The sequence below is a fragment of the Siniperca chuatsi genome, linkage group LG14 (assembly GCF_020085105.1).
Source record: "Siniperca chuatsi isolate FFG_IHB_CAS linkage group LG14, ASM2008510v1, whole genome shotgun sequence".
NCBI lineage: Eukaryota > Metazoa > Chordata > Actinopteri > Centrarchiformes > Sinipercidae > Siniperca > Siniperca chuatsi.
In genome coordinates, this window is record NC_058055.1 from 3637798 (window position 1) to 3658508 (window position 20711).

General features: G+C 41.9%; 1 long non-coding RNA gene across 1 annotated transcript; it reads right to left on the bottom strand.

The window, feature by feature from the left end:
• Positions 1-6704: 6704 nt before the first annotated feature.
• Positions 6705-8842, bottom strand: LOC122888088. The gene is made up of 3 exons (XR_006380651.1): positions 7658-8842; positions 7391-7479; positions 6705-7190 (listed from the first exon to the last, which is right to left on the bottom strand). It is a non-coding gene; the product is annotated as an uncharacterized LOC122888088 (long non-coding RNA).
• Positions 8843-20711: the final 11869 nt, after the last annotated feature.

Genomic DNA, 20711 nt, shown 5'->3' on the forward strand with positions numbered 1-20711 from the left:
CAGGAGGAAGATTGTGAGTGGATTCTCCTGGTCCAAACTTTAGTACTTTCATTATGCAAACCCATGTAGGGAACTTGAGAGAGATTCTTATTATATCCTATTTTCTTTTTCATATTGAGTAATGGAGATATTAATATAAAGTAACATTTTGAGGCAAACATCCAGGTACAAAATATCTACTTTCACTCTCTGCCTCTCTTTCCTGGAGCTATCTTGATTTCCATCTCTACTCTATCTCAGAGTGCCTGTGAGGACTCAGTTACTCGTGTTGGCTCTTCTACAAGAAGTAGCCAGGAGAGTGTGGCATGTCAAGCCCCAGCATGTCAGCATCTCTGACAGAGACATCACTGGCCTCAGATGCAGCTGAAGGCCCTTATCCTGATGCTCAACAGCCATTCCAGCCACTGTGGTGACAGCCACATCTCACAGCTAACTGTCACACCGAGCAGTGTGCTTTAAAAGAGGTGTGTGAAGTGCAAATAGTATATTCAAATTCAGCTTTCATCGTGTTCTGTGATCTTCTCCACTGCACTCAGCTCCAATCGGGGTTTTGTTCCTCCCTGGTGATTAATGAGCCAGGTGTGACTCGTTAACTGTCGGTTGTGGCTACTGACTGTAATACATACTGTATGTGGTAATAATGAAACTGAACTGGTGTCATATAAGTTTACGTGATTAAACTGTTCAGGGAAAAGGTTTATGGACAGTCCAACAAATGTCAGGAACAAACAAGAAGAAGAGTCTACAGCCTCACTCTGTCAGGTTGTACTGAAAAGCAATTTCAAGCTTATGCATCCACATGGGTCTGTGTGATGTAAACATGCAAACATTCTCTCCCGTAGTTCTGTGCTTTCTCGTTTCTCTCCTCTCTCCTTCTGTCGCTTTCAGCAGGTATTTCTGCCTCCGGAGCTGCAGAGTCTGGATCTGTGGTTGTGAGCCACCTGCTGCCCCCGTGTTCCTGCTCAACAACTACTACTACAGTTGTTGTTATTGGCTCTGTTACTAATACTGACATTATTATTCCTATAGCTGTCATTCCTATTATTATTAATTTATTAATAATATAAATGTATTAATAATAATACTACAATTACTTGACTACAGCAGAATCTTTAGAGGTGTGGGGCATAAAGTTTCGTTGTATGTGGATGATTTATTATTATATATTTCCAACCCTTCTAAGTCAGTCACCTTGATAATTTCTGTTTTAAGTACATTTGAACGAATATCAGGATATAAGCTCAATATTGGTAAACGTATATTGTTCCCAATTAATGTTCTAGCTGTTCAATAATATTTTAAACTTTGACTTTTAAAAGTTCAACATTGTTTAAATACTTAGGAGTCAATGTCACTAAAGCATTTGCAGATCTTTACAAGGATAACTTTTTTTAAATTATTCGAACAAACAACACAAGATCTGCAGAGATGATCCCATACCACCATATCATTAGCTGGCCGAATTAACATAATTAAAATGACCACCCTCCCGACATTTCTATTTTTATATCAGTGTAATCCAACATACATTTTAAAAAAAAATTCACAGCATAGATAAAATTATCTCAGAGTTCATTTGGAATAAAAAATACCCAGAATAAGGAAGGCACTCTTTCAGAGACCCAAATCAGCAGGAGGAATGGGGTTGCCAAATTTTCAGCTTTATTGCTGGAGTAATATTAGGATGATGGCCTACTGGCTACAAAACCAACCTCCATTATGTATTATATAGAAAGGGCATGTTGCTCCCCCTCTTCTCTTTCAGTTTGCTATTCTCAGCTCTACCCATTGTATGCCCTGAATCATTAGACAATCCAGTAGTTTCTCATGCACTCAAGATTTGGTCTCAGATCCAAAAATGTTATGGATGGCAGCCTGGTTCTCTCCAAAGCCCTCTCATTGGAAATCATTCTTTTGCACACTCATTTAACAATACAATATTTGACAACTGGGTCGAAAAAGGAATTCAAAGTTTTATAGATATACTTATTGATAAGGTATTTCCATCATTTGAGCAGGTACAAATAAAATAAAACATACCATCGGTCACATTTCTTCAAATATCTGCAGGTGAGGAACTTTGATCAGCAAAATAATCCATCACATCCCAATTCCCCAAACCAGTCTTCAATGGAATTGATACTTTTGCGAGATCCTCACAATAAAGGAGGTATATCAAATACATATGAGAAACTGTCTCAGTTGACATGTACAACAACTATGGACCACTTGACAGGACGAACTAGGTAAAGAAATTGCAGAGGAGCAGTGGCAGAAAGCCCTAGAACAGATTCATAGCTCTTCAGTGTGTGCAAGAAATGGCATTCTACAGTTTAAGATAATACATTGTTTACATTGGTTAAACCAAAAGCTCAATAAGATATTTCCAGAAATAGATCCTTCATGTGGATACTGTAGCGTGCAACCAGCATCATTAGCTCATATGTTCTTGAGTTGCCCGAGGATATCAAATTATTGGAGCAATATTTTTCATTTCATTTTAGAGATGGTTGTTTAACATTATTAAAAAGCCTGGAACGTAATATGCCTTTTGTGATGGTGGATAGATTTTAGAATGCAGATTTCCCATATGTAAAATCTATACTGAATGTTCTCTTGACAGAATATATAGCATATAAAAATAATGGACAACTACCAAAAACATAATAGAGGTCAAGAATGGAGACTGGAAATTGATAATTATTTGTACCAAAAGACAATAAATACAATTTATAAAAAAAAGAAAAAGCACAGGTGTTACTAACATTAATGATGTCTTTGTTCCAGTCAAGTGTCCCAGTAAGCCATGACAGTGAGTGAGCATGCACAATAGCAAGTTCCTGAAACTAAAGCAGCTAAATGGAATGCAGCCACCATTCATTTTTTAATTTACATCTGTACTTTTCATACTGTGACATGTCAAAATATATGCAGTGAAAAAGGCCTATTTACCAGTTTCTGAGTTCATAAACAGCCAATTTCTAGCAGTGATTGATTGTTTTACTAATGGATAGCATTTAAGACCTGTTGCTGAAGTCTGATGTACCATTACCTTTATGTCACTGTACAATATATAAAAATATAAAGAGTGCATTCTGCAGTCCATTACATGCAGTGTTAGTGTGGAGGACAATGGGGAAATCTGACAGGAAAAGCACACTCTTTATAGGCTCACATAAAGTATCAGGAGGCAGTGATATTTTACTGTTTACAACTTAGAAGTTGGACTGCATTTCCATTAACAGGGAAGACACATACCATACCAGTGTCAAATATAATCATGACATAGTGGACAAATATTTGCTGTGGCATTTTACTGAAACTGAAATAAATGAATCAGTCTGTAGAAAGTCAGGAGCATGTTCCTGAGATGAGATGTGTCCCATACTGAAATAGCTGGTCAGAAACATGACTACACCATACATGAATACATCATTTTCAGCTGCCTGATGTGTTGTTAGTGGACTTCATATAGGGGCTTTCCACATGTCTGTGTGTCCTGCTGAGAGAGCTAATGGCTAATGTGGAAACAGGTTTATCATGTGCCTGGGAGCCCTCAGTCTGGACCAGGGAGGGGATCAATGCCCCCATTGATGGCAGTTTGTCAATATGGCTCCAAATGGTAACAACCCAGCACAGCGAGACTCCCCTTTTTCACTACCTTAGTAGTGTCCCAGTAGTACTTCTGTTATGGGTTTTATTATGTTCGACTATTTCAAAATTTTTAATCCTCACAGTTAGATTTGCAATTATGAAGCCATTTAACATTAAAATAACAACTACTTAAGGATACATTATGGGCCGATTAGTCTGAAATTGCTTTTTAGCTATGCTAGTAGTTTGGCTCTATCAACAGCAATGTTTGTCGATCTGTCAGTCCACCATTTTGGTCCAGACTGAAATAACTCCACAACTATTGGATGGATTGTTATTAAATATTGTAACGACATTCATGGTCCCCAAAGGATGAATCCCACTGACTTTGGTGGTCTCCTGACTTTTCTTCTAGTGCCGCCATGAGGTTGACATTTGTAGTTTGAGTATATTGGATGGATTGCCATGAAATTTGGTGCATGTCATGCCATGTCTTTGTGAACTTCGGTGATCACCTGTCTTAATTATACTTTGGTTTATGACCAAATACCTTCAAAATTGCCTCTACTGTACTTTGTGTTTAGTGCTACTTTGCATTGATGAAAAGACTGATGACCTTTCAAGTGTACAGAAGTACATGTTGTATAATATATATAGTGTAACAGGGGCAATGCCCTTTTAGAAATATCTAGAATAATTATTTTTGCCATGGGTAGAGCACCTCAGTAAGAGAGAGAGAGCAGACAGCACGACAGGATAAATTATTAAGAGCTACAGTATTTTTACAAATTAATATTATTTAACAGAGAACCACAATAAAATGCTAAGTTCTATACTTTTAAACAGTTAACACTATTTCAAATAACACACTGACTGAACAATAAAAACAAACTAAGAAGACCATGTAATAAAACTCAATAAAATCAGTTCAGTCTTAACAGAACAATAGTGTTCACATCACACACAGGCCCCTTAATGAATATTCAGAAAAATAAATAACTGCCATAGATGAAAAAATAACGGTAACCCCAAGAAGAAAAAGAGAGCAGAAGCTAGGCTATATTAAAATACAGATACCAACAGTACATTAAAATGCATGCACACAGTAAAAGAGGATGTCCCAGAGTGGCTAAGCTGGAGAGACTCAACACAGCAGACTTGCTGTCTAAAAATGCAGTATGATTCTCACTGCTACTCAGTATCCCCAATTTACACAGTTTCACAATCACAAATGACTCCAACATGAATTTTTGCCCTGGGACTACAACTCAAAACAGAAGAACTTCGTGGAACTTCAGCCTTGCTCGCTCTGAAACTCCTGACTGGAAATACCAGCAGTCTTTTTGTAGGAGAAGCTGAATGGTCTTCTAATTACTCCAATTCACCACAACCTTCATTCTGACACCACCCTCTGTCCTATTATTATATTTATTTCAACACAACTGCAGAAGATCAAAAGCTTTTGGACCTGAACTTTTATCTTAGTTTAATTTTCTTTACAATGACAATTACAGCCTCACAGAGCTGCTAGCCAGCTGTAAACTCTTGGTTTACTGATACTGCGGATCTTTTCGGGAATTTGAGTGTATCTTATGTCTGTGGATACTGGTGAGCTCAAGGTGAGACTTGCAGCCACAGTGCGCTTTACTGAATTAATCAACAATAGAGGAAAATAGTGAAAGGAAAGGACACAGAGCTAAATGTTCCAGAGCACAGTGTTGCTGCTTTTGCTTTTTCTGTCTGCTTCCTCAACACCTACAAGGCCTTTACAGTTACAGACTTTTCCAAGGTAGACAGCTCATCAAGACAAATGACAGGTGTTACAGGATGGGGACTTCACCTACTCAGAGCTACAAGGACCTAATTGTCTCAGCAAGGAAAGCTGTACCTTTTGGTCAGTGTTGGGTTTATGTGAGTGCATCATCCCACCTGCCTGTAGAAATGAAGGTAATAAAACTGAAACTCTTAATTTACTATTTTCTAAATATCTAAAGCAGATTAAAAATATTTCTAACCAATTAGACAATCCTAGAATGCTACAGAAGGATTGCAAAAGATGCGAATGAGTATGCTGGACTCATTCCAGGATAGTATACAAAGAGAGCATGACAGCAGGTGGTAGGATGATGTGTAGAGTCTGAATGAATGAGAGAATAGATGTGGGTCTGTTTACAGGCATTGATGATGAAACAGCTCCTGGAGGCTTGATAATGTATTTTCATCAACAACAAAAAAAATCATCCAACATTTTTTGTTTTTGACACTAGAGTTCCAAAACCAGAAAATGGTAGAAAAACCTGAAATGGTCTCAAAGGATTGTTCCTGTCAACTCAGAGGCACAGCAGCTTTATAAAGCAAAACAGCTGCAGGTTGGTCCTGGAGAGAAAGTCACTTCACCACTTTATTGGTGCTGAGGTGGTAGAAAGAGGCAAAACTGACTACCACTTTCTGATAAAGCATTCATTATAAAACATTTTTACGAATAGCTTTATTGGTGGATAATAAATAGGAGTACATTTACATATACAGTATATATACAATTTCAAGTTCAACTTTAGTTACTTTATTCACTACATTTCAGAGAACAATATTGTAGTTTTGACTTCACTACTATTTCACAGCTAAAATTATTAGTTGCCTTTCAGATTATAATTTTACATAAAAACATATGATGAACTTAAAATATAATGCATTATTTTAAACCAGAGATTAAACCAGTGTTTCTCAACCTTTTTGGCTTGTGACCTCTTACAAAAAAGCAGTGTCTACTTGAGGCCCTTTTGAGGTCATGTTTCAGATTTCCCAGATTGGGAACTGGACTAAACTATCTAACTGTATTTAAAGTAGTAAAATCTAGCTCCACTTCGACCAGCTACAACAGTAACACGCTGTTTACACACTGAGGCATCTGTATGAACAATCTAATAATGTCATATATAATTATATATCAGTCACTATTTTTCTGCAGAACCAGTATTTTTACTTTTGATACTTTAAGTACAATTTGCTGATAATACTTCTGCACTTTTACTTAAGAAGGATTTTAAAAGGAGGGCTTTTACTTGTAATGGAGTATTTTTACATTGTGGTACTGGTTAGTTTATTTAAGTAAAAGATCTAGGTATGTGTTCCACCACTTATAAATAGGAGCAAAGTATTGCAGGAGACTGCAATCCTAAAGCTCAAGGACTTCAAACATACACAAATCAGCTTCATATATATTCCTGAGTAGCTGCAGATCAGTGATAGGCTCTCTGAATGGTATTCATTCAAGCATGTATGCAGGGGCGGTTTTAGTGATTTAAAGGCCACAGGTAAAGACCAGTGTGAGACCCATTTTGCTTAGTGCAATCATAGCTAGTGAACAAGATTATAAGTATATAATCTTTAATTCTTTAAAGACAAAAATATAGTACATGCTTTTTGATAAAGCATTTGAACATCCACTATTGTCTTGGGGTTAAAGTCCTGAGTCGAAAACTGTGTGTGTGTGTGTGTGTGTGTGTGTTTGAAACCTTCGGGGTCTTAGGCTTTTTCCAGCTTTGTTGCTTGATTGGTGATCTGTGTCAGGCTTACTTTGACAACCCAGTACAGATCTGAAGAGAGGGGAAAGGCAAAAGCCATGCTTATACATTAAGAATTTTCCCTCTACTTACAATAATCAAACCCACACATCCTTATCTCATCTACTAAAACTAATTAACTCATTAGTGTTCAGTGACATTGGTCTTCAGAGATAGAAAATGGAGGAGGGGTGAGGATTTAAAGACAGGGTGAAGGGATGCTAAGTACTCACACAGGTCACAGATCACAGGCAGCAGGTCAGTGGGGAGGCTGGGGGGTCTTGGAGGTCTAGATGCTGATATCATTCAATGTTGAAACAATCTGGAGAGAGAAATTGGAAGAGGGAGACAGAGACAAAGAAAAAGGGGCAGGTAAATAACTTAAGGAAGATAGGGATCACATCCAATGGAAAATATCTCAATGACTAATTAGAAACTTTTGAAATTTAAAACTATCTTGTTTATATGAGGGAAAGGTTAGTGTACAACTGTATACTTACTGTGTGTACTCTGATGTGATGTATAGTTTCTCTGGTGGATGTCCGAAGCTAGCTCAAGTCCACTATTCTCCCACTGGAACAATCTGGAGAGAGAAATGGGAAGATGGAGACAGAGACAAAGAGAAAGGGGCAGGTAAACAACTTAGGAGAGGGATCACATCCAATGGAAAATATCTCAATGTCATGTAGCCCAGTGGTAAATTCGGGTATTATAGTGTAAGGTAAACTGGGTGGGTTATGATTGATCCCTCTTATTCTCAAAACCCAGTGACATGACTATTAAAATGTAAACGTTTATTTACTTTAAGTAAATAAGTGACAACTGATTTTCAAATAAGTAAATACTAATTTATTTTACATGATTAAAGGGAGATCAATAATTTGTTATTTTATTTCATGACAGTGATTAAAACTAAAGGTTAAAGTTTATATTATTTTGTTAAATAATATTATCAGAGGTTTTATGCAGCTATCCTTTTATTACTTTATCCTTCCTGTGTTTATGTGACCGCTTTTTTATTGGTCATTTGAGTATTCACGCTGTATTGTCAGTAGTGTTTGGCTGCATGCACGTTAAAACGGGGTACACGTGACGGGATAGAGCGACACGGATGAAAAGTGCTGGAAGCAGTTTTTCCCTCGCTCGTTTTTTTTTGGCTCGCTCTCTCTTGCTGGACCCGTGGGGAGCACGGGACGCTCGCACGTTTAGAGAGAAGGAAAAAGACGCTAAAAAGAGCCACTAAAGTCGACGAAACTGAGAGGGAGGTTCAGAGAAGGGGACCGTTTGTGACTGAGAAACGAGGCCGGCGACCCGTCTGACGGAGCGGACGCCGCGATCGGAGGTAGCCGAGCTAGCTAGCCCACGGCGGGCGCACACGAGGCAGAGCTGTTGGTTCATCGCACCGCACCTGCGTATCCGGACCAGTCTTTTCGACGCTCTCAATGTTTTGTAAGTGTCAGTTCAGCGCACTCAATGTTTTGCGAGACCAAAACAGGCCTGCAACGTTGTTTTTTCTCTTTTTTCTTCGTTCAATCGGTACCGTGGTGAGTAAACTGGAACATGTGAGCATGTATGTGTGACTGGGCCCAACACTGCATTAGCTAACACTTGTTACAGGACACTTGACACGTTTTTGTAAAGTTCTCTGTGCATTCTCAATATTTAGGAAAGATATAAGGGAGGAAGATTTTACACCCCTTATTTTGGTATAAAACGTGTGATTTAAAGGGATTAAGATTATTATTTAATTGTTTGGGATATCTTTTGGTTATTTATTTTTGTACATTTTGTCATAATTAGGGACTTTTATATTGTGTTTTAGGGGAAGTTTTATATTTCATTTGCCAAATCCTTTTGATTCATTAAACAAGGGTTTTACCCATTTATTTTCTAAACTAAAAACCATCTCTGGGTCTCATTATTGTTAAATATTCCTGTCAAAAGGTTTTACAATTGAGTAGAAACTCATTAGGTGCACCTTTGTGGTATCCACCTGAACTACAACGAACCCAAGCACCCTCATTCTCACGTATGTAACATACAGAGTGGTTGTATGGGTGCTACAGTCATAATGAAAAAAAAATGTATCCTGCACCACAACGTCTCGGATGCCTACCCAACGACAAAGAGTGTTTTCCCTTCTCCTGAGCTCCCGATTCCTGCCCTGTGTTTCTCCTGTCTCCAGTGTGTGTCTTCTTCCTCTGATCTCCACCTTGGCTAGCTAAAGGACGGTATCAGTAACCAGTATCCATTCATCTACTCACTGTCTGTTTGCATCGTTTGAAATAAATCCATCTGTGTCTCCATCTTGGTGTCTCTGGCCTACTCTGTCCGTAACACTGGTGTTTAGATGTTCATTTTCACCTTCCAGGCTTTAGCATTGCGAATGCTGATATCAGGTCCTCCATGTCCAGCTTTCTTCTGACTTTTAGCGCTCTTAAAAATAATGGCAAGATCGGACAGTCGCTCATGATACATTGTAGACCTCAGATAAGTCTTCATCAGTTTTAGAGCTGAGAAACTCCTTTCCCTAGAGGCAACAGTAACAGGGAGGGTGAGAAGCAGACGGAGTGCTCAGATTGGGATATAAATCAGGAGGTTTGCCTAGTATATATATTCCTGGGGTGGACAGTGTTTTCTCCCTTCCTTCATAAAGGAAGTAGCGAGTTGTTTGTTCTTTGTTCTGGCAGTTTGATCTCACTCTGCAACTCCTCTGCGATCTCTCTCGCATCTGTCTGTGCTGCTTTGGGTCCTGTTTCCCTGTACTCTTGTAGAGAGTCTCTTACTCCATCAGTTTCTCTTTTCAGTGCTTCTATTGAGACTCTGGGACTCTGCAGGAGTTTGCTGACACGGTTTATTTGATATAATATATTATGCCAAATAATAACACACAAAATGAAACTCCATGTCTTCATTTCTTTGAGAATGCCTTGAGATATGGACACGGTCTCTCCAGGGCATGCGTGATAAGTGCAGCCAAGGCTTCCACAAATTGAGGCATTTGGTACCAGAGGGCCTTTACACTGTCTATTCTGCACTCCCATCTGGTTGTAGACAGATTCTTGACAGTCAACTGTACATAATAATAATAATAATAATAATAAAACTATATTTATAGAGCACTTATCAAAACAAAGTACAAAGTGCTTCACAACAAGAGGAATAAAATACCACAGTGAATGACGAGATATAAAGAAATAAAATACACAAAAGCAATAAAATAAACAGTAAAATAAACAGCCAGTTCAGGTAAAATAAGGATATGCTTTCAGATAAAAATGTGTTTTGAGATGAGAGTTAAACGAAGACACTGACAACCTAATTTCTTCGGGCAAGTTGTTCCAGAGCCTCGGTGCCCTGATCGCAAAAGCTCTGTCCCCCTTAGTTTTCATCCTGGACTCAGGAACAGACAGGAGACCCCTGCCCAAAGAACTCAAACTACGTGAAGGTTCATAAGGGATTACAAAATCTAAAATATAATCTGGAGCCAGGCCATGAAGATCCTTAAAAGTAATCAACAAGATCTTAAAATCAATCCTAAAACCAACAGGGAGCCAATGTAAAGAGGCTAAAACAGGTGTTATATGGTCGTACATCTTGGTCCTGGTTAACAGCCTAGCAGCTGAGTTTTATACAGTTTTTTGATTAAGACAAGTGAACAGGCTGTTACAATAATCAAAGAGAACAGTATTAGTCCCAGAATTGAACCTTGAGGCACACCGTACTTGATATGGGAGAAAGATGACATGAAGTTATTAATGCTGACACAGAATTTCCTATTGGACAGATAAGATGAGAACCAGTCTAGTGCAGTGCCAGATGTGCCCACCCAGTGCCTCAGTCTATCTAAAAGAATGCCATGATCAGTTGTGTCAAAGGCAGCACTTAAGTCCAGCAGCACAAGAATTGAACACTCATTAAAAGGTCATTAGTGACTTTGAGAAGGGCTGTCTCAGTGCTGTGGTGTTGATGAAAGCCAGATTGGAACTTTTCAAAGGTATTATTGTTTTCCACAGCAGCAAGAAGCTGCACTAGAGGGATCCGGGCTCCAGATAGCAGCACTATGATCAGTCCACAAGGGGGAGGTAGTGACAGCAGATGTTGCGTGGCTGTTTTTGGTGGGCAGAGAAGAGGAAGAGGAAGAGCGAGGGGAAACAGGTGATGTAAATAGTCAACTACGTGAGGAGGACAGCACAGCGTGCTGCAAGTTAGCTGCCAGCATGTGACTACCTGACTTGTTTGAGTGAAGACCATCTCATGCAAACAAGGAAGAACGATCCCAGAATAAGTTAAAGTTGTGAATAAAACCAACGTCATGGGTGCTGCAGACAGACTGGAGCCAGGTATGAAGGCTGAGGATCCTGCTAAAATGGCCAATTCCCGGACCCGGTGTAGGAATTGGACCCAAAATTAAAGCATGCTTTCCAGTGCTGTTGAGCAGGTCAAAGAGGCGGATGAAGTCTGTTTTCGTCAGCTCCAATTGCTGACGGGCGGTGTCATTGGTGCCGACATGGACTATGATTTTCGTGATAGTCGTCGGGAGTGCAGCCAGAAGTCCGGTGAGCTTTTCGAGAATGTCGAGGGTCGTAGCTCCGGGAAAGCAGCGTGTGACCGCATTAGCAAAGCGGATACAACGTTCAGCGTAGTTGGGGAGATGAGAGGAGGCAGAGTCAATGATCGTGGAGACCGCTGAGTTCCATCAGCCGTCCCTGGGATAGCTGTGGCTGGGGACTGCTGCGGCGAGGGTGCAGCGTCCTCCTTAGCAGAGGACTTCTCTGCCGTCTCAGGACGAAAGAGACCCCCAGAGCTTCTCCTGATCACGGCCTCTTTCAGTAACTTGCGGCGAGAGGAGGAGGAAGACTTGACCGCTGGAAAAAGGGAGCAACCCTCCAGTGGAGGAAAGTCCTGCGTGTCCAGGATGTCAAACCTGTTGGCCAGCAGGAGGTCCCGATGTGAAGGTGGAGGAGGCAGGCGCTTTGCACCATGTCCTTCCTTACAGGCTACAGTCCAGTGCTCCGGTTGGCGTGGAGTCGAACTCACTTATGATACTTTTCCTCAGCTTTGAGACGGTAAGGTGACAAGACAATCATTTAGTCCGTGAGAGTGCTTCGAAGCTTAAAGTCCCCAGTTAAGTCCATAAAAGTGCTACAAGCTTGAAATCCTTGGTAAAAGCGGCCGGCTATCCTAGCCGCCGGGCTAAAAACAAACCTAGCTAAGCTAGCAGCAGTGGACGCAGTCCGGTAAACCACTTTGAGTTGCAGCCAGCTTAAAATCACTTAAGATCCACACGTTCGATGACTGAAAACTTTTTCTAAGTTAAAACATATAGGTAAAGCAGTGGCCAGGAAAGCAGTGTAGCATAGAAAACTTGGCTTAAAAACTCAATAAAATATCAATTTATAATGCTTTAAGACAATGTTTCTAGCGATGCTTCTGCCGGGTACACAAAAACATGCTCTTGCATAATCTCCCACAGGGAGCTGAACAGGTTGTATAGTCTCTGGAGAAGTCCAAAGAAGCTCACTGACCGTACAGAGGACTTGGCTGCATCACCAATCACCAGGTTTAAGGTGTGGCTTCCACAGGCACATACTTCTTGATTGTGTCCAGCATGCTCTTCTGTACACCCTGGTGTTTCCCCTGCATGTTGCTTCCATTGTCACAGGATTGATCACAACAGACAGAGATGTTTACTTTTAGTTTTTCCAGATGCTTTATGAAAGTATCATACAGTCCTTTTTCAATTGTGTCATGGGCATCAACAAAACCCACAAAATGCTGCAGTGTGGCTTTTGTCAGGTCTACAGTCCATGACAGCAAAGTACTTCTCTCTTGATCAATTATAGCATCTGTTGTTCTGTGTGACGAGTGAGTTAATTTTGGATTTGCTTGCTCAAATAATGGTCCTTGTACTCCTTATTTTTAATCCTCCTCAAATGCTCATTTATTACAGGATCAAACTGTGCCATTAGTTATACCTGACCCAGAAAGTTGCCATTTCTGGGTTCATAAAGATGCTCTGAGTGGTCTCGAAATGTTTGGTTCTCTTCAGCCAAATGGCACACAATGGCTACCAGTCTCCTAAGGATCATTTTCCAATAGTTGAGCTCCAGGTTTATTAACTCTTAGTTAATTGAGTCACTGGTGGTGCTTGAGTTTAATCTCTCCACAAAGTGTCACCACTTCTCCATATTTTCTATGTGCTCCTTGCTGAGCTCGTGAGTTTTCAGATGAGTTTCAGAAAAAGAGACACACAACTCATCAGCAATGGCCGAGCTGTGTGTCTCTTTTTCCGAAGACAACTAAAGCAAAATACAGCATCTGCACTGATTGAATACATTAGCCACTTCCTTGATATTTTCTCCCCGTTTTTGATTGTTATCTCATAGTTTTCTTTTGTAAACCTTCTTGGGGTCGTATGTGCAAAATAAAAAATAAAAATAAAATAAAAAAGGTGATCGACCCCCACACCCATGAAATATACTTCCAGATTTGTGTCCAGGAGATCAGGAGGATGTTGCACGAGGCCATTGCCATTGCCTGTGTGGATGGGACCCTATCCCAGATTCACCAACAGCCAAAAGATGGGGGACACACTGTACTTGATTGCATCACCTGTAGAAGGAGAACCTAGCCCCCTTGAAATAACATTGTACTCTCAAACCTCTTAGAGTTATGACTATATTTCCTTTCCTGCAATGGCCCACAGACACCTATCAGAATATGGTTGTCATTACCAATGTGTTAACCAGCCTGGGCAAATCCAACACAAGACCAGACTCCCCAGACTCCCCAGACTGCCCTGCTGACTGCCACTCTGAATGAGTCCCCAATTTTGAATTTGCCTACATGCAACCGCTTTGTTGTAGTTGTCCTTCCTAAACGCTGTAACAATGTCATTCCCTCAAAGTGGAAATGATTGTGAAAAATGTTTCGACAAGGCCTTGTTGATTATGCTCCACTCTCTAAAAACCACCAACAGTGTTGATGGCCCAGGCATTTGATAATGAGTACATGCGCCAATGCTCGTTGGAGGCATGACACCAGTGGACCTATGGAGTTAGCGTAGAGGCAGGCACACTCCACTAAGACTGAGTAGTAGCTACAGAAAGAGTGGCTCGGCATTGGGGAGCCTTGATTGTGTTTGTGGTGCTGGTATATGTTTTTGTGTTCCCTGAGGTGCCAGAGAGTGCAGACCTACGAGAGGCAACAGAACAGGGTGAGGCTGTGAGACTGAGGGATAGTGAAGTTGTTTGATGCTTACACAATTTTAAGCACTTTCATCTTGCACAGAGGACATTTTAGCATTTCCCTGGGATTTATTCTCTTCTAGGAGCTTGTTTTGAACTATTTTATTTTATATAAAGTAATTTTCAGCATTTGTCTTTTCTTATAGTGCCACTAGTGCTGTTTGGTGGCAGGTGGCATTTGAAATTAGATCTTCCTTTATAGAGTAAGAGAACTTTCTTTGCATTGATTCCAAAGTTTTGTTGTATGAACATGTGGCTATTAAAACCCTTGGATCTCACAGAGGCTGAGTCATACAGTTGTTGATAAGCTTGCCTTACCAGTGTATTACAGTACTAGAATGCTTTGTCCAGCACCCAGATAATGCCAGTTCAGCTCCACCACTATTCTGGACATTCATCAGATTTCAGTCATAAATCAGGCTACATTTCACCGCTTTCATGAATACAGACATCGCATTCTCAGTCCTCTGTGTCTGCCATGCACATGACTGGGATAGAGTGGGAATTGGGGTGGAGGAGATCAATTAGGGTTGTCTGCTGAACTTCCCCCCTCTCTCTCTTTCCCTCACACACATATTCTGTCTCTTCCTCACCCAGCCTTTCCCTAAAACCCAGGAGAGCTGAAGGTCCAGCTGGCATGCAGCCCAGGCTGTGCCTCCTCCCCCTCAGACCACCACCACAGGGAGTGAACCAAAAACCAGAAACACAATGATATCCAGGTCACCACACAACTGTGGCAATATATGAAAGAAGCACACTGATGAATATACTGAAATTTTAATTTTAATGACAAATTGGGACAATAGTTTACATTGTTGAGGGTCTGCTAATGCTTTGCATTTAAAATTGTTACTGACTGGAACTGGCAAGGATAGGACTAAAATCATCTTTAGTTTTAGTTAAAAACCTGTCTCTGCTCATGTTACATACAAGATAAAACCTTCAAACTAAAGGCAAGAATATAGTTACAGAAATCAGTGTGACAAAATCATGACCGTGACCATCAGACCAGTAACAAGAAATATATCACATCAAATAACTCAAGGAGATGCATGTAGATAGAAAAGAGAGAAGGACCCAGGATAGATCTTTGGAGAACCCCATGACTAAATTTTGCATTGAAGGGAGTAAAATTACACAAAGAAATGCAAAAGTGCCTATCAGAGAGAAATTAATGGAGTACAACTTTGTGATTCCTTCTGTATATTGAGATGTTTCAGCTCTTTTTATGGGATGAATATCATGCCATATCTTGAAACTGGGGGAAAAAGCTTCGAAAGGTTGAAACTCAGTGTTTGAAAGCTTGAAATCTAATAAAAAAAGGTTTTGCCAGATTGAAACTAAGTTTTGAAGGCTTGCATAATGTTTTGATAGGCTGAAAATTCAAGTCTCTGCAAACATTATTTTGTATTTGAGTTTTCCTTCTTCACAACTGCAGCTGTCTTTTTCCATTGTTTCCCCAACACATTTTCAAATTTGTTACTCCTGCTGTATTTTTTTTTTCAGGTTTGGAACCTTGTAAATGTTGATCTGAAAACTGGTGCGCACAAACGTTGAAACGTTGAAGGTCGGAAGTCAGATGGCTGGAGTTGAAAAAGCAGCCACTGTTTGCTTCCTGTTTTGACCGATAAAACCAACTGTTTTTAGCACATCGTCGGAACATTTGTAGCCGTTTTTGTGGCAATAAAACCGGCTGTTTTTTAGCATGTCGTCTGGACATTTGTAGCCATTTTCGTGGCTACAAAACCTTAAAATTTTAACCCAAATCAATGATATTTTCCTAAGCCTAACCAAGTGGTTTTTGTGCCTAAACCTAACCAGACCTTAACCACAGCATTTGAAATGTAGAGATTCAACGTGTCTGTGGTTTGTAGAAACGTAAAATGGCAACATTTTACTCTGGCGACTGGGTTGGAAAAAATATGGCCCTACCATAAAACACATGTTTTTAGAAAGGAGTTTGGTTCAACAATCTGTCCACTCGAAAGAGCATAGGGTATTTTAACGTTAATAATTAACATAAATTGAGCTGACCTAAGCTCTAATAATGAACCTTGTAGGAAGTTAAAACCGACCTGTTTTCTACTTCTCAGCTTGTAGTAAAAGGTCACATAATAAGCACAAATGACTATCAAAACAGAGACTTATCACTTTGCCACAGCGATGTAATTAGTTTATAGTAACTTCACATTTGACAGACTACCAAAATAGCAAAAAATAAATTGTCTCAATGATATAAAAAGTGACAGATGTCAGAAATAAATAATCTGGAGATACAATATGGTAGCTGTATATGTCAGGTTAGTCCACTTGGTTCGTTCCACTGAAAGGACACTCATCAGCCCCTATTTCTTTATTTTTTCTATATAACAACGCTGATCATTGATCGTCAACGACATAACATAATTGTTATGAATAGAATCCAGTTGTCATCACAGTGACAGACATCCAAGAACGAGTCTCAGGTATGAAAAACTGGACAGCACCGGGCCCTGACAGGATCCACACCTACTGGCTAAAGAAGCTCACTGCACTCCACGAGCGCCTAGCAGCACAAATGAACCAGCTGCTAAGGGATGGGACGCACCCTGAATGGCTTACAGAAGGGCGTACAATCCTGCTGCTAGAAACAGCAAAGATACTGCGCAGAACCCTCAAGCTCCCAGGCCTCTGGTAGAGGACCCAAGATCGAAGGATGAGACCACCCGCGGAGGCTGAAGGATAAGGTTTTTTGTAATATTTAACATTTAAGACATTGAGTCTTGATCTATATCTAATAAAAGCTACAGAATGTAAAAACATGTTTATTCATCATCTGCATCTGCTGTCTTATTTGCTTGTGGAAATTTTCTAATCACATGGAGCGTGTGTGTTCTATATCTACAGAGGAGTGCAGCAGCCAAGACAATAATCCTGTGTTGACAGAATTAGAATAACTTTAGTTGACAAGTGGAAACAAAATGCACAACATTATGTCTGTTTGACATTGGTATAGGTACAGGAAAGTAAGAGAACTCCTGATCCTGCTCTCAAATGTTTTCACTGAATCTTTATATCTTCCCTGGGAATACCTGTCTGTATTTTCATATCTTTAAAGGTTATTATGACTGACTGGTCTTATTACATTATTTCATATAAAACTCTGCGACCATTAGTCAAGAAATTTGGAGACCAACAACTATACTATATATATATATAAAAAACTTTGTCCTTCACCCTCCGCGGGTGGTCTCATCCTTCGAGCTTGGGTCCTCTACCAGAGGCCTGGGAGCTTGAGGGTTCTGCGCAGTATCTTTGCTGTTCCTAGTACTGCACTCTTCTGGACCAAGGTGTCTGGTGTTCTTCCAGGGATCTGCTGTAGCCACTCCTCCAGTTTGGGGGTCACTGCCCCGAGTGCTCCGATGACCACGGGCACCACTGTTGCCTTCACCTTCCAGGCCCTCTCCAGCTCTTCTCTGAGCCCCTGGTACTTCTCTAGTTTCTCATGTTCCTTTTTCCTGATGTTGCCATCACTTGGTATTGCCACGTCAACCACAACGGCTTTCCTCTGCTGTTTGTCCACCACCACGATGTCAGGCTGGTTCGTCATTCTCTACCACCTTTGGAGGTGTTTCCCACTTTGACCTCGGGGTTTCCAGTCCATACTCAGTGCAGATGTTCCTGTACACTATGCCAGCCACTTGATTATGGCGCTCCATGTATGCTTTTCCTGCCAGCATCTTACACCCTGCAGTTATGTGCTGGATTGTCTCAGGGGCCTCTTTGCACAGCCTACACCTTGGGTCTTGTCTGGTGTGGTAGATCTGGGCCTCTATTGCTCTGGTGCTCAGGGCCTGCTCCTCTGCAGCCATGATGAGTGCCTCTGTGCTGTCCTTCAATACAGCCCGCTCTAGCCATTGGTAGGACTTCTTGATATCAGCCACTTCAGTTATGTTCCGGTGGTACATCCCGTGTAGGGGTTTGTCCTCCCATGATGGTCCCTCCTCCAGCACGTCTTCCTCTGTTCCCCATTGCCTGAGACATTCCCTGAGCACATCATCTGTTGGGGCCTTATCTTGGATGTACTTGTGGATCTTGGATGTTTCATCCTGGATAGTGGCTCTCACACTCACTAGTCCACGGCCGCCTTTCCTTACGGCTAGCGTACAGTCTCAGGGTGCTGGATTTGGGATGGAACCCTCCATGCATGGTGAGGAGCTTTCGCGTCTTAACGTCTGTGGTCTGTATCGCTTGCCATTGGCCTCAAGGGTGGTTTTCCACAGCCTCATCGAGTTTGCAATGAAGTCTCTTAGAGTCCTGTTGATGTTGTACATCTCTAAGCATTCAGTGATCCATGTGTGCGGCATTGAGTCATATGCTTTCTTGTAATCAATCCAGGCAGTGCACAGGTTGGTGTGTCGCGCTTTGCAGTCTTGGGTGACTGTTCTGTCAACCAGGAGTTGGTGTTTGGCTCCTCTGGTTCCTCTACCAATGCCCTTCTGTGCTTTGCTCATGTATTGATCCATGTGTCCACTTATCTTAGCCGCGATGATGCCTGACATGAGCTTGTGCGCCCTTCGGTAAGCCATTCAGGGTGCGTCCCATCTCTTAGCAGCTGGTTCATTTGTGCTGCCAGGCGCTCATGGAGTGCAGTGAGCTTCTTTAGCCAGTAGGCGTGGATCCTGTGAGGGCCCGGTGCTGTCCAGTTCTTCATACCTGAGACTCTTTCTTGGATGTCTGCCGCTGTGATGGTGACTGGATTCTGTTCAGGGAGGTTGCTGTGGTCCTTTCTCAGAGCCGCCAGCCACTGTGCATCGCTGTTGTGTGATGCCTCCCTCTCCCATATACTTTTCCAGTACTGCTCCGTTTACAGCCTTGGTGGGTCTGCTCTGCTGTTATTACCCTGCCATTGAGCGTACACTTTCGCAGGTTGAGTTGCGAACAGCCGGTTTATTCTTCTGGCTTCATTATCTCTCGTGTATCTCTTTAGGTGGCTGGCCAAGGCTTGTTTGGCAGTTTCGAGTGCTTCAGGTATGGGCATCTGGTTGTACTTCTTGGGTACTTGCTTTCTCATTGCACCTCTCTCAGCCTCTGTCAGTTGGCTCACTTCTCTCCGGGCCTCCTTGATTTTTGCCTCCAACCTTCGTTTCCATGGTGGGTACTGTCTCTCATGGCTCCCATGGTTGCTCTTGTAGCCAAGCATCTCTAGGATCACTGCTGCTGAGGTGTATATCAGCTCATTGGTTTCAGTGATGGTTGTGGTAGGGATCGCTCTCAATGCTGCATTCACATCTTCTAGGAGACTTTCTGATGGTACTTAGCCGTTGTAGTTGGCGTCGGGGTTGCCTTGTATTCATCCTCGCCATGATCTTATCTTTCAGGTCAGTCGCTGCCTCGTTCAGCGTGATTTCTCTTGGGGCTTCGTACCCAATTTCTGGTTGGGGAGCTGCTGGTTGCTCCCCTCTGACCTGTAGTCCTGGCTCCCCCTTGCCGTAGCATTTGTGTTGTATCTCGTCAATCTCAAGTTGTAATAGCAGTTGCCGCTTGTGGATGTTGGAACACTGAGCTACTAGTTGCTTCGCCGTAAGCCTTGATTGTGGGTTTCGAAGTAACCATTCATCCCACATCCTGTGCATGTAACCCCTCTGACTAGGGTTACTGGAGTAGTAGCATTCCAACAGAGCGTTATTATCTCCGTCTTGTTCCAGTAGCCCATTTGTCATCTCGATGCCCTGGTTCCCCAACACCTGACGCAGACCTTGTTTGGCCGGGCGACGTCTGAGCCGGCATGTCATATATTTCATTGTCACTCATCATCATCATGAGGTAGGCAGCAGCGTGAAGGGTCTTGCCTAAGGACCCACACTGGATGATGGGTCATTGCTCATTGTGCTCCGAGGGGGATTCGAACCCTTGTTCCCCCGTGGATGTCCCGTGGCCTACCAAATCGAGCTATCCAGCCGTTCCACACTGGATGATGGTCATTGCTCAATGCGTCCCGAAGGGGGTTCGAACCCTGCTCCCTCCGAGACACATTATCTAAAGATATAGTTACTCTAGATGGCATTGTCCTGGCCTCCGGCTGCCCCTCCACACACACTGAGCAGTTCTTCGCCTCGTTCCCCGGCAGGCTGGTCCCAGACCCAGCTCTGGACATGTGTGTGTGGAGTGTGTGGAGGGCCGGTGGAGTGTGCCAGTGTGTGGCAGACCCCCTGCAGACACGCGGCCTGTCCACTCTGCCTAGCCTAGAGACTCTGGAGGAGAAGTGACCGCGAGAGGAGCAGCGGGCAAGCTGGACAGGAGGGACTGCAACAGCCGAAGATTG